Source organism: Colius striatus, chromosome 3, assembly GCF_028858725.1.
Source record: "Colius striatus isolate bColStr4 chromosome 3, bColStr4.1.hap1, whole genome shotgun sequence".
NCBI classification, from domain to species: domain Eukaryota; kingdom Metazoa; phylum Chordata; class Aves; order Coliiformes; family Coliidae; genus Colius; species Colius striatus.
This window is the reverse complement of record NC_084761.1, coordinates 96,986,025-97,000,343: the sequence shown is the minus strand read 5'-3', so window position 1 is coordinate 97,000,343 and position 14,319 is coordinate 96,986,025. Positions and strand designations below refer to the sequence as shown.

General features: G+C 48.8%; 1 protein-coding gene and 1 long non-coding RNA gene across 2 annotated transcripts in view; one reads left to right on the top strand and one right to left on the bottom strand.

The window, feature by feature from the left end:
• Positions 1-8,135: 8,135 nt before the first annotated feature.
• Positions 8,136-10,064, bottom strand: LOC133625218 (uncharacterized). Its single transcript, XR_009818520.1, has 2 exons — positions 9,785-10,064; positions 8,136-9,205 (listed from the first exon to the last, which is right to left on the bottom strand). It is a non-coding gene; the product is annotated as an uncharacterized LOC133625218 (long non-coding RNA).
• A 165-nt stretch (positions 10,065-10,229) lies between these two features.
• The window catches only part of SMOX (spermine oxidase), a 59,751-nt gene continuing 55,661 nt past the window's right edge, over positions 10,230-14,319 (top strand). The window contains exon 1 of the mRNA XM_061994034.1: positions 10,230-10,345. The gene's annotated coding sequence lies outside the window, so the exon portion shown is untranslated. The remainder of the gene's footprint in view (positions 10,346-14,319) is intronic.

Here is a 14,319-nt window from a genome sequence, read left to right as displayed (position 1 = left end):
AATCCACACAGAGTCATTGGGCACTATTACATTTGACTCATATTGAACTACTTGTTCTTGCTCCTCTCCTCTTTCTGGCTGTGAAGGGTGAGTCTGAGGGGGCTAGGAAAGGTCCAGGGTCCTTATCTCTGTCTGGAAGAAGGAAGGTGTCTCTTGTATGGGGTTTGTAAGAGCTTTTCCTGACTGTGAGTCAGACTGGATCCCATCTCCTTCCCGTCTGCATCTTCCTCAGCAGAGCAGAGACCTGGAGCAGGTAGCCAGAAACAATATACATTCCTGCTTGAAAATTCACATACTCCTGGGGCTGTTGGTTGGCAGTTGCCTGAGCAGGAGCCAGCAGCGTGCCTAGATGGGCAAGAAGGCTCAAGGGCAGCCTGGCTGGGATCAGCACTGGTGTGGCAGCAGGAGCAGGGCAGGGATTGTCCCCTGTGCTGGGCCCTGGGGAGGCTGCAGCTCCAGGGCTGTGTCAGTGCTGGGCCCCTCACTCACTGCCACAGGGACACTGAGGGGCTGCAGCGTGGCCAGAGCCAGGCACAGAGCTGGGGAAGGGGCTGGAGCACAAGGGTGCTGGGGAGGGGCTGAGGGAATGGGGGTGTTGAGCCTGGAGAAGAGGAGCCTGAGGGGAGACAGGAGCATTCTCTGACACTCCCTGACAGGAGGCTGCAGTGAGGTGAAGGTCAAGCTCTTCTCTTCAGTAATGAGTGATAGAACAAGAGGTAAACAGCCTTCAGTTGCCTCAGGGCAGGTTTAGATTGGAGACAAGGAACTTTTTCCTTGAGAGGGTTGTCAGCCCCTGTGCCAGGCTGCCCAGGGAGGTGAGGGAATCCCCATCCCTGGAGGGATCCCAAAGCCATGGGGCTGAGGTGCTGGGGGCCATGGGGTAGTGCTGGGCTGGGCAGGGTGAGGGGAGGGCTTGGGCTGGAGGAGCTTCAAGAGCTTTTCCAACCAAACACTTCTATGAATCTGTGGGCTTTCTCAGAGTTCCTCCAGACTGATAGCCCAGATGTTACTATTTTTTTAATGGACAGAAGTATTATGCAGGCAATTGATCCCCTGTTTCTTGGTGAGCAAGGATAGCTGGATCATCATAACTATAGGCTGTGAAGTGCTCTTGCTGCTATAAATGTCAAAAGCAAAACACTTCCTGCTACTTTTGCTGACACGTGGCTGCAGTTTAGTGATTCATAATCTCTACACACAGCTTGGCAAACAGTGGGGATTTTTTTTTCCTAGGAGCTGTTTTCCACTTCTGCAAGCATAACAAAGGATTTAAAGGGACCTGACTCGATCCACGTACACGACCAGCAAGTCCCAGCAGAAGGTAACAAGACCGTGGTCTGTGGGCTGAACTATGCAGAGGGACATGATCCTCCACTAGTTTTTAGGGGTCTTCAAGCTGAAAAAAGATGGAAGTTACATCTGTTTTGGCATTTGTATACTAGTCTGTGTATCATACTGCCTTGTGCTTAAACACTGATATGACTTGAGGAGCAGAGGGGGAAAATGGACACGGGGTAATAAGGAAACTTCATTCATGGTTACAAATATGTAAAGGGTGGGTGTGAGGAGGATGGAGCCAGGCTGTGCTCAGTGATGGCCAATGATTGGACAAGGGGCAATGGGGACAAGCTGGGACAGAAGAGGTTCCAAAGAAACACAAGGCAAAAGTTGTTCCCTGTTGAGGTGAGGGAGCACTGGCAGGGGCTGCCCAGATGGGCTGTGGAGGCTCCTTCTCTGGAGACATTCCAACCCAGCTGGATGAGTCCCTGTGTGCCCTGCTCTAGGTGGTGCTGCTCTGACAGGGGGGTTGCACTGGATGAGCTTTCCAGGTCTTTTCCAAACCTTAAGATTCTGTGATTCTCCTGGTGCACAGACAGAGCTTTAGTTGTGAGATGGACTTTAATGAGATTGATTTCATGATCTGGAGAGGAACAGGATAAAATGGTCTGTGAATTAACTGCCTTTCCTTGTTCTATTCTGTGGTTTGTACCCCTCAGTAGCAGGAATATCATAGCAGCTTTGAAGTACAGAGGCAATGACAACAGGAAGACAATTGGCCTCAATGTGCTTGTTTCATCAAACAGGAGCTCTTATTTTTGAAGATCTATATTTAAGTTGTCCAGGATCCCAGTTGTTTTATTTGAAACAACTTCTATCCCTTTGTGTGGAAATTACCTGCTAGATTCAGACAAACCTGAAACACCAGGACTTGGAGAGCTGCTGTGTATGTGGACATGTGTGGAATGAGTTTTCCTCAGCATCTCTCAGACCACATTAGAAATCTGCCTTATCTCCTATCTAGATTTCTTTTAATGACCTGATAAGAGGTTTCCATTTGGAGTTGACTGAGATGTATGACCCGGGATGTGCACCTGTGAGCAAGTAATTCCATGAAGGTTCATCTTTTACCTTTGATGCTTGGCCCATTTCATTTCCTTTCAGCAACCTTTTTGTTGTTGTTGAGTATTCATGGAAAGTTCAGGGTTTGAATTCTGTCATTTGAGTGAATTTGTTGTGCAATCGCTTCAGTGTCTGTGTTACAGCAAAGCTGGATTAGAGTTTCCACTGTGCTGGGCACCATTTAGGTGTGCAGCAAGAGCTGGTTCTTGTGTGGGGAGCTAACAGCTGAAGGAAACAGGAGAGAAAAAGCTGGCTGGGGAAGGGAAATCTGGAGCAAGCACCCAAGTGGGACACTTGAGGTCTGTGGTCCTACCGACTGAATCACTCTGCTGATGTCATTTATTGAGGCTATTTCTTGGTAAGGAGGAGACTCAGCACCACTAAGTCACCAGCCACTGTAATGATTCACTGATGCTGTTTGTTGAGCTGAGTCACTTGTATGGACAGAGACCTTTCCACTGAAAATACTCCTTGATGAATGAAAAAAACCCCACCAACTCAGTATAAAACCTCCAGGTCCCTTTTTGGTACCTTTTGAGTATTGGTTCAGAAGAGATTAATGAAAGAATGTGGCCTTAAATCATAGAATCATAGAATGGTAAGGTTGGAAGGGACCTTTAGAGATCATCTAGTCCAACCCACCTGCAGAAGAAGGAGCATGTGAAAGAGGTCAGGAAGGTCCTGTGTGCCAGGGCTGGGCGGTGAAGGAACAGCTCTCCTGTGTCTTGGCCACTACAAGAACTAGTGGCCAGCAAATGAACTCAGTGGGACAGAGGCTTCAGGCAAACCCATGGAGGTGACTCCTCACACAATGGGTAGCTGAGCTGTAAACTTCTTGCTGGAGGAGGAGGTTCAAGAGGTTAATTGGCACATGGAAGAGAGATCTGCTGGGATTTACAAACCCACACAAGCTCAAGACATTCCTTGAACCGAATATAAAGGAGACAAGGAGACTTTTGGGGAGAAGTATCATATGAGTTTGACCCATCCTTGAGTGTCTGCTCATGGCCATTTGTTTTATCTGTTTTGCTTTCATCTTGTTAACTTCAAACAGCAGGAAGCAAAACGAGCTGAGCCACCAAAGCATCCTTGGTCACATGCAGCAGGAATGTGCTCTCCACACCCCTCTACATAGGTAGTCTCAGGTTTTCAGATGCCCTGAATGCACCTTATGAGGATGCTCAGCTTTGTCTTTCGTTTTCTTTTCCATGTCCCTTCCCATCTTTATCTGTACCTACCAAAGCAGCTTCACAGGTTGGAGAGGTCCTGGGCCAGAACACTCTGGCTGTTTTTACCCTCTTAACATGTCCCAACACTGGGCAGCTGGGTTAACTTTTTGACTGAGACTTTGATGGCTTGCTATTACCAATTCCTTTCTTAGGCTTCCCTTTCAGCAACACTGGGTCATTTTCCCAGTTTTTGTTCAAGTCTTGGTTATGCCTTTCCTTTGGGCATTAGGACAAAGGGACTTGTTTCCACAAAAGTGATTTGAGTGCCAGATCCTTGCTAGTGCTCAGCACCAGCTGCTGCTTTCCTCCTTCCTCACCTTGGAGCCAGGCAAAGACATTCTGTCCTTTTGGGATTATAGCCTAGAGACCTGAATGCCTCAGCAGGCTGCGTGGTTTAACACAGGAAACATTTGTGCCTGTTATTTAAGAGAAATAAGTTGCTCATGTTTCCCTGGGAACCAGCCTGCCAGTCCAGCTTGCTTCACTCTCCTCTTATTGAAATAAAATATGAAAGGGTAAATGGGGATGTTGCAGGTTGTGGAAGGGTAAAATGCTCTCTGGATATACTTTTGTACACAAGTTCTGTGTCCTTAAGCAAAGGAGGAGCTGAATTTGAGTGCTTTTTTCAGGTCATTGTTCTGCTGGATTACTTTTGCTAGCAGTGCTGTATCTCCATGCACAGAACTTGGAGGCTGATTGTAAAACAAACCCCTGGGGCTCAGCAGTTGTCACATTATGTCTGCGTGCAGGTTATACATAATACTTGCTCCCTGGGTCCCTTGGCACTATGTTCCTCTGCTACTTGGGTGTACTGAGGCTGTGTTCTCTATTATATTTCTTAGCATATTTCTTCAGAGCTTTTCTCTTCACCCCAGGAGTGTCTTTGCTTCTCAAGTTGTGCAGGTTATGTGAGGGTTTATCTTCAAGACCTGCAGCTTTTAAAGGCTGCAGGTTATCTGTGGGGCAAACTATTTTTAGGAAGTACAGTACCCTAGTGGCTCCCAGCACTTGGCAGAGTACACATGCAGAACACAAAGGCAGCCTCTGTACTGCACAGTTTGTGAACTGAGCATCATCAGGAGCTGAGAGACAGGCACAGAGAGGCAGTGGGGCACAGCCAGACAACGGGGCTGTTCTGGTCAGCAAGAGCATCTGTGGGCATCACAGTGCCCAGAGTGAAGGACAAAAGAGAGGAGGGAGGCAGAAGCTGCTGAAACTGAGATGGAAATGGTGGTGGAAGAAGGAGGACTCTCAGGATTGTTCACAGCCTTTGAAGGGGGAACACCCCAAGCAGTGAGATATTGGCTGGAAGAGAGATATATTGGCTGGAATTATTGCTGTCACCTGGCCAGAGCTCAAAAATGAAACTCACAGGACTTGTCTGCATTTTTCCACTGTTCTCTCTGCAGCTGCCATTTCTTGTTCTCCCCTCTGTTACCTGCTGTGAGATAAGGCAGGAGCTGCACTGCTATTGTCAGTGGAGCCTCCTCCCAGATTTCCACATTCAACCCTGTTCCTTTGTACCTGCCAAATTTTCATCTCCTGGACTCTGCACGTTCAGAACAGTGTGGTTGTGGTTTCATGCAAATTCACACTGAACTGGTGACAAAGTGCAGTAAAGGTCCATAACTGCTTTCATAAGAAGGCACACTAGGTGAGACAAGACTTTCCTGGGGATAACTTAAGGAAGGATATGCTAGAATCACAGAATCTCAAGGGCTGGAAGGGACCTGGAAAGCTCATCCAGTGCAACCCCCCTGCCAGAGCAGCACCGCCTAGAGCAGGGCACACAGGGACTCATCCAGCTGGGTTGGAATGTCTCCAGAGAAGGAGACTCCACAGCCCATCTGGGCAGCCCCTGCCAGTGCTCCCTCACCTCAACAGGGAACAAGTTTTGCCTTGTGTTTCTTTGGAACCTCTTCTGTTCCACCTCTTCCAATATAAGAACATGGGGGTATAAAATGAAGATAGCAAGCTCCAAGCAAATCAAAATATGGTTGATCTGGTTCCTTGGTGGAACTCTTTGCTGCAGGGTGTTGGGAGAGGAGACAAGTTCTTGAAAACAAAATTCAAAGAAGGTTACTAAATACAGAGAAACCATGTTTATCTCATGAAGTCTCCAAGCAAAAAATAACTGGGAGCTAAGTCTTGCTCTTCCATTTGTAGAGGCAGCAGAGAGATCTTTGTTCTCCCCATTTTTCTGCCTCAGTTTTTTTTCACCTTCAAACAACTTTCTTCAGGATTTTTGAGAGATGTAGCAAAGGGAAAAGAGTGTCTTCAAAGCATCAAATGCTGAAGCCAGCATCCCCCAGCAGCCTCACTCATCTGGTGATGGTGGGGACTGAAGGTCCTGGGAGGATTCATCTCCTCTGCACTTTCTCCCTCCAGTACAGACTTGGCTGTACTGACTCTCTCTCCGTCTTGCAGCACTTACACAGCCCATGTAAAGCAGAGCAGTTGTCCAAGCTCCTAAATGAGCCAGATGTTGTGTACAACGAGGCACTGGGAGACATCCCAGCTGTAGGGCAGCACAATCCCCAGCCAGCACGCAGATGTGTGTGGGGAGTGTGTGTGATGTGTGTGTGTGTGTGTGTATTTGACAGCATCATCTTTTAACCTGCTTTCTGCCTGGGCTCCAGAGGAAACTATATCCAATTTTCCACATCTGAATGAAACCAAAGAGGTATTTCAGCTGTGAGAGCACACAGCAATGGAATCATGAAAGGTTTTGAGAGGGGGCTGAGGTAAGAATAAGTATTTGTGACTTGAAGCTTGTCAGATTCAGGCTAGAAATAGCATCACATTTCAAGCATTTGAGGTGCATGCTCCCTACAGCCATGTATTGAGGACTGCAGTGCATCTTCCACACATATTCAGATTCCCTTTGTAGTCTTGGTAAAAACTTTTATTGACTTATTGTCAGGGGATTGTGAGGAAAAGGGTAAAAAACATTCACAAGGAGTGATACTGTTTGATCTCTGCCCTTCCCTGTTGTGTTTATGATCAGGAGTCTTGCCTGAGATAAAACTTCTAGTGGGATTTTGCATTTCTGTTCCAATGTTTCCCTCTCCTGCACCGGATGTGGTTTTGCTTTTTCTCCTGGGAATGTGTGTTTTTGTTTGACTATCCAAGTGTTCCTCAAGTGAGTGAGTGAATCATGGAAATTCCGTATTACGCACGGACGGAAAGATAATAAAGCCTTACATCTGAGCCCTCCTGCTAAGTTCGCTTTGTCTGCTTGTCAGGTAAAATGGATTAGTCTCTCCCTAGTAAACAAACAGCATAGAGGATGGAAAAGTCAGCTGGGTTGTTTGGAGTTGTAATTATTGAACACAGGTATTTGCAGGCTTAGCTTGGGGGGACACAAGCGGCTCTGCTATCACACGTTGCCCAACCCAGAGCAGGAACCAAAATCAGCTCCCAGGTGCCTTAATGACAACAATTCTTGGGTTAGAAAATTGGAAAACCCCTGCTCTAAGCTACATATTTTGTGTTTGCTTTTGAGTTATATTTTAACTTGACAAGGATCCTGCTTGATAGCAGCGTGAGAGTGGATCCAGGGAAGATCTGAGCACGTGCCAAGCTTCTGCCACGCGACCGGGCCTTCTGGCTGCAGACCTGCTCTCAATGCCAAGCCCAAACCTCAGCAAGGGTGGGCAATCTGTGAAGCACAGCACACCCCCGTGGCTTCTATCAGATGGCTTTGCATTGAAAGCTCGTGGATAATAGCACTTTCACCACCATTTTTCAATCTGAGGAGGAAAACTGCTGCGTGAGAAGGGGAACAGGCAAAGCCTTTTCATGCTGAATGTCAGGAATGCAGTGGAGCATGGAGGGGTGCTCAGTGCTGCCTATTTTTCATTCCCAGTCCTGCTTTCTTTTCCAGGCAGCTGGATCTTTATTTTCCTTTATTTTTTCATGCCAGGTTTGATCCTCATCTCGCCTGTCAGTTCTAGGAATGGGCCAACGGGAATCTAGAGGACGGTCGTGCAATGGCTTGAAATCCTTATTTTGCTTGTCAGAGAAAAAAAACAACGACAAAAAGAGGATCAATCCATCCTTCCAAGACTTCAAACACCCCCTAACCCACAAGCACAGCTTAGTACAGTGTCCAGGCACTCATCTACCCTCCTCATGCCCACCATGAGCTCTCTGGATTTCTGGATGTTTGTGTCTGTCAAAGGACGTGAGACCTGAGCTATTTCTGTCTGTCCCTGGGACATCTCGCTGTAGTGCAACCCTCTCAGAGAGAGACTTTGATAATACCCTTTTCTTTCTTCATGCTGATTATGTCTCTGGCTTCATGCTGTGGGCAGCCTACTCAGGTGGGTTGCATGAGGTCTTTCTCCTTAGCTTTTAGGTTAAACTCTCTGGACTTTTATCTTTCACTTCTCATTCATAAACCTGTTGTTTGTGGGTCTTGTCCAGCAAAGATGCTCTGTTTCCCATGGAGCCCATCTGTTCAGAGGCCACAAGCTAAGAAAACACATCAGAGGCACCCAAAAATTGTTTATTTTAGGGTTTAATCAAATTTCTTTGGAACTACTGTCTGAGTAAGGTACCAACATCAGCCATATCTGTCAATTCCTCTCTCTTAATGAATCATACAGTGTGTCACATGTGTACTTTGCAATGCATTTTAGCTTTATTTTCCCCCAGGTAATTGCATTTCTATGTACCCTCAAAACATCTTGCAAGCATGCCTAAAGCTTTTGAGCTGGCTGGGCTCTGTTGCCAAATTTAAACTGGAGAAAGAGGGTAGAGCCCAGGGGACCCCAGCTACTCAGAGCTTCCTAGATTTAGTTCAAGCCCTTCAAAGTGTAGCCAAGCGAGCTGAGAGCTAGTGCAGTCCTGGAGCACGGTTGTTTATTTGCTATGGAGGAAATAGAAGTGCCATTCAGCAGGAATTGGCTCCCCAGCTTTCCCAGCTGCTGGATGACTGGCATCTCTCATGGGTCAGCTTCTCTGTGGGAACAGGGAGCATCAGTCTGCTCTTCACTGTGGCTCCTCTTTGGCTACAAATAGATGCTGCCTGGATTAGCAGCAGCCCCAGGGGCAGGTATTGCTCTGTAAGATGCTGAGCGCTACCGGCAGGAAATCCTGGCTTCCCCTCCAGAGAGGTAGCTCCAAGTTGGACCATCAAACTGACCTTACTTCCTCATCACCTCAGACTGTCAAGCCTGGTGGGAAAAGCTGCTCTTTCCAGACAGCATAACCAGCCTCCTTGCCAATTCCTCTTTCCAGATATAGCTGGTTAAAACAGGGATGTGGCTCATTTCCCTCAAGTCCTTTAATGTGCAAAGCTCTGCTTCCATCTGTAGGCACAGGTGGAGACCCTGTGCTGAGGCTGTGGGACAAGTGTGAGAGGGCAAAGCAGTGGTGTGCTGGATGGGGACAGCCATCCTCATGGCTTGCAGACTGAGAAACCACCCTTCCAGCACAGCGTGTGGCCACGAAATGCCTGTTGTCATCAAACATTACCCCACATCTTTAGCATCTGAGTACTTGAGGTGCCTTGCAGGTGTTGATCCCAGTGGTGACAGCAGCAGCAGGGTTCAGTTAGAAGAGCACAAAGCCTGGAAACACCACAAACACTGTGTATATGAAAAGTTTAAACAGTTACTATTTAACATCTAGTTGAAGCTGGGAAAGCCAAACCCCATGTTATTCCTGCTGTTGTAACCAGAGGTTTCAGGTAGCCAAGCGACCTCACCCCAGCGACCTCACCCTCACTCAGCTGTGCAGGTGTGAACCTCTGGCAGGCAGCTGAGTGTGTTTCAGAAAACCTTAAAAGGCTCAAAGGCAACTTGCAGACACGACTCATTGTCACCCAAGATGCAATCTGAAGCAATTTCAGCCAAGGTTTAATGGGAAGGCTGGGGGACGACTGTGTGTTTCCACTCCACTGGTGGATCCTCAGCCTGTTGCTCCTGCCATTGCTCCTTCCTGGTTGCAAACTTTCATTTGGAAGGAGATTACCATTTAATAAAACATGCTGTTTGCAGGGCTGCTGCTTGGAGGCAACATTTTACCCTGCAGCTGTGTGAAAGGCAGCGAATTCAGAAGCAGGAGAGCCCTGTTTCTTTTGCTTTAGGGCTCTGAATGCTGTCTCCCAGCTTGTTACAGCGAAATGAGATTTTTTTGCTTTCCCTTACCTTCAGGAGAGGTCTGCATGGTGGAGGCTCAGTGCCCGAGGGTATTTAAGAGTATATATCCCATATCACACAATCCAAGAATGGTGGGGGCTGGAAAGGCCCTGCAGAGCTGCTGCAGCCCCAGCCCCTGCTACAGCAGCTTCCCCTGGCTCAGGGGGCACAGGAACGTGTCCATGCGGGTTTGGAAACCTTCCGAGAGGAGCCTCCACACCCTCCCTGGGCAGCCTGGGCCAGGGCTCCCTCACCTTCACCACAACGAAGTTTTTCCTTTAGGCTGGTGGGTTGGTGCCCGGGGGGACTGTGGCACCCCACAGGCCGCGACGAGGGGAGGAGGGGGAAGAAGGAGGAGGAGGAGGCGGGGATCCTTGAGGCGGAGCCGGGGCGGGCCGAAGGGGAGGCGGCTGGAAAACAGGCCGGCGCTGGTTCTCGCTTCGCAGTGCCAGCAGCCGCCGCCGTAGCAGCGCCGGGAGCCGCTCAGCCGCGGGGAGGGAGGGGAGCGAGGCGCTGAGGCGAGCCGGGCGGGCGGCGAGACCCCGTCCCCTCCGGCCACTGCAGAGAGAGGTACGAGCTGTGTGGGGAGGGGGCAGTGACAGCCCCCCCGGCCCCCCGACCCGCCTGCCGGTTCCCCCCCGCTCGGAGGTACGCGGCGGGGCGAGGGGGCCCTGCGGCTCCCCGGGCCCCTCGTCCTCCCCTCGGCGGCACCTGCCGCGGCCCGGCCGGTCCCGCGGCCACCTGCGGCCGGCGCGTCGAAGGGCCGGCGGGAAGGCCGGCGGCCGCCTCAGCGGAGCCCAGCTCGGCTCCCTCCTCACAACACGGCCGAGGAGGCTTTTCCAGCCCGCTGCGGGGAGAGAGGGGCTGCGGTGGGGCGCAGCCATTGCCTGAGGGGCCTGCCCAGCCGCCCCATCCCACACACCCAACTTGTGCTAACCCTCATTCCTCCGCCCTGAGAAACCCCGGTGGGTCAAGCCCAGGTGGAGAGCAGAAGGCAGTGGATGGCGGTTTGGTCCGCACCGTGTTTTTTGGGATGGGGTGGGAGGAAAGACCCCTGCAGAGAGGTACCCACAACGTGTGCGGTTGTGTTGGGGTTCTAGGGTTGTTTGCTTGTTGTACCCCCCCTCCGTGTGTTTATGTCAGCACACGATGTGCGTCCCTCGCCTGCCTCCGCTTCCCCTTCCCATCGCGTGTCAGGCGATGACATGAGGAGTAAAGGTTAAGTAGGAAAGTCACCGTGATCCCATGTGTGAGGCGGGATGTAAATTACGAGCTGTGAAGACTCGCAGTTCATTTGCGTCTGTCTGTTTGTTGTTTATACAAAGCTGTTACAATACTGGGGGCTTGGCAGTTTGTAGCGATCTCGTGTTTTCAGTCAAACCCATTGACTTCTGCAGAATTGCTCCGTCTTTTGAATCGCTGCGGTGGATGAGGGATTAGTCCCGGACGGGCGGTAGTGAAACGTACAAAGCCAATTGTCAGTTACTGAACCTGACCTCTAAACAAAGCTTTTTAGCAGTTTACATCCTCTGCCCCAGCCGTACAGCTGCTCCTTGCTCTCCCATCACGCCTGAGAGTCCTTTGCGTGGTGTATAGGCACCGCTGCCTCAAATCCACTGCTGGGGCCAACCCTAATTGCCCTGATCCATCAGATGTAAACATGAGCTTTACATAAAAGTGAAACCATATGCATCGGGTAATGCACGTCCACTCTGTGATCCGGCACAAATACGAGTCGAGTCCAGAGCCCTGTCCTTAGCTCACCCTGTTGATCCACTTCTCCCTTAGCCTGTAATGACACAGCCCTGTTCCCAGAGTTACCAGGCAGGTTTAGTGGAGGACAAGAAATCAGCCTACAAGCTTTTCTGCGAGTTGTGCAAGAATGCTGTTATGTTTTCAGTCCTTTACTAATGTTGTTTTATTGACTTAGTGATAACATTTTGCTCTCCTAGGTCCTTTTCCCTTTCCAAATTGTTAGCCCAGCACTTGCTAATCTTTTATGGCACTGCTGTGGAACAGATGTACAGTGTTTTTTGGCGAGTTGCAAGGTCCGTTGTTTCAGCTGGCTTTGCCTCTAGAGAAGGCAATACTGCCTTTCCCTTTTACCCCTGTTGTGGAGCAGGGTGGCTGGACTGGGAAACAAATCTGGATGGCTACCGATCTGGCAAAAGTGATGTTCTTGGTCTGGCTCCATGCCTAGATTTGGCATAGCTGCACAAATGTTTACCTGAGCATCTTTAGGTTTAAAAGAGCACCTAGCTGGTGTTTTGGCCCAGCTATATGTGGAAATAGGTGCAGAGATCTGAGTCTTTATGTCCTGGAAATGCTGGCTGATGTGGGATACTGTGGATGTTTCTCCCTAGTCCTTTGACTCGGTGGAGCAGCAGCTTCTGAGACACACCACACTTTCTTGAAATGGTGGAATGTGTGGCTGGAACACTCTGGACGTGCTCATGTATCCTGGGAGCCCCTGGCCTTGACTCTGCTGTTGCTAAAAGCACCCCTGGGTAGTCCTATCTGTTTTTCGCTTGAAGGGCTTTCCCTCTTTTGTGTCTCTCCCACCAAAATGTGCCCAGGTGCTGTCCTATGTTAATTGTGGTGTCTCTGAAACAGTCTTTTCCTGGGTTAGGGGAATTTCAGTTGACTTGGTGAGGATGGAGAGGTTGAGGTAGAGTTTGGCAAGCTCTGTAAATTGTTGGCATTCCTCACAAACCAGAGATTGACTGGTTTATGGGGTCCCCACAGACCCTTTGGTCTAAAAGATATGGTGATACTCTGTTACTGGTCTCCACCTTAGCCAAGTAGCACAGTCTGGGTTTTCCACAGTTGTCCATCTGCAAAAGGTAGTAGTCTTCCGTCCATCTTTGCCTCAAAGGCTTGGAGGGGTGTTCCTGCATGTAGTGTATTCCTACTGCTGGCTCCAGAAGTGTAGCTGCTTGTCCTCTCAACTCCAGTTACACCACTTTGTGTTTTCTGTGACTGTCATCCCACAGAAAATGAATCCCTTCTAATGAAATCTAAGATTCTCCAGCTAACTTCCAGGTGGCTCAAATGAGGCTCCAAGGAGAATGGCAAGAATGACGTCTGAGATACATGAAGTTACTTTCTTTGCGTGATTGGGTTACAGAAACAAGAAATAGAAATGATTTTCTCTGTGCCACTTGACAAGTATTAAAATACAGCCTGTTATAGTTCACAAACCTTAACAGCTGTGTCTTCCTCTCCATAACTGTAATTAACAGACCAGAAAATGGAAAAATGGCCACTGGGAAAGGATATTTCTACACAAACATTAGTCCTCTCCAGAAGTTAATCAAGTTAAGTCTATGGAAATTAAATAACTGACTTATTTAGCCCTGTTGGCAAGCTGAAATGTTGTGTCAGAGTAGTAAATAATGAAGTAAAGAGGTATAAAGATTACCTCTTGGAAATGAAGTGGGTGAAGAATGGATTGGAGCTCTTCTTTCTCAAGAGAGTGTCTAAAGCAGCTGGTTTAAGGATCTGTCCTGCTTAGCTTGAGTGTAAAAATTCAGCTGTAGCACAGTAGCAATGTGGGGAAGAGACAGTGACCCACCACAACTGGTGGGAGCTGGGGTTCAAATCCCTTTGGCCACCAAGTGTGGGCTATAGCAGGTCTGGGATGGGGGAGGATGGAAGTGTAACTGTAAAAACCCAAATACGACCGATTTCCTTGTGTTATGGGCTGCAGAGAAGTGAAGAGTTTAACAAATGGCATCACCAAACCATTGTGGTGTTTCCAGACCACGTTACCAGCCTTATTGTGTTCCTTGTTGAGGTGATATGAATGCTTGCAGCCAATGTGACCTCCATTTCATCAGCTCTTGTTGATGTGTTTGATGTCTCCAGGTATTCCATGCTCAGTGTAGAGGGCACGTGGGTGTATGCACACTAATGCCACTGGAGCTGACAGTAGTCACCATGGAAATTGGTTACAGATCTTTGCTTTTCCTTTACTCTAATGTTTCTGTGGTTTCTTTTTATTTTAAGAAAGGATTCCAGAAATCCTGTGGGTAGGAATATGAACTACTTGGAGAATAACACTTGATGGCAACTCCAGTTCCCACCACATGCATTGATGTACCCGAGGAGCACGTCGATGTGGTGCAGCTGCTTCATCTCATGTGTGTTGTTCTGTAAGAACCTCAGTTTGAGGACCTGTGTCTGTGTACAGTTGTGAATGTATTTTGAGGAGCCTGTAGGGTTTAGCTCCTCCCTGTACCCTCTGAGTCCACTGCAACCTGAAATAAAGCCTTTTGATGTTGAACTTGACACATTCTTTTCCCAGGTAGAATATCATTGGTTGGTGTGACATTGGTGGTGCTCTTCAGCTGTGCAGGGTGTGTGTCCCTTATGGAGTTGATGGCACTGTCCTTTGCCTTCACCAGACCACAATGCATCCATTGCATCACCAATATAAACTCTGCTCTGGTGACACCTATGCCATCTGATCCTATGCAACCTGATCTAGGTGGGGCCTGCTTCTGCAGGGGAATTGGACTGGATGATCTCTAAATGTCCCTTCC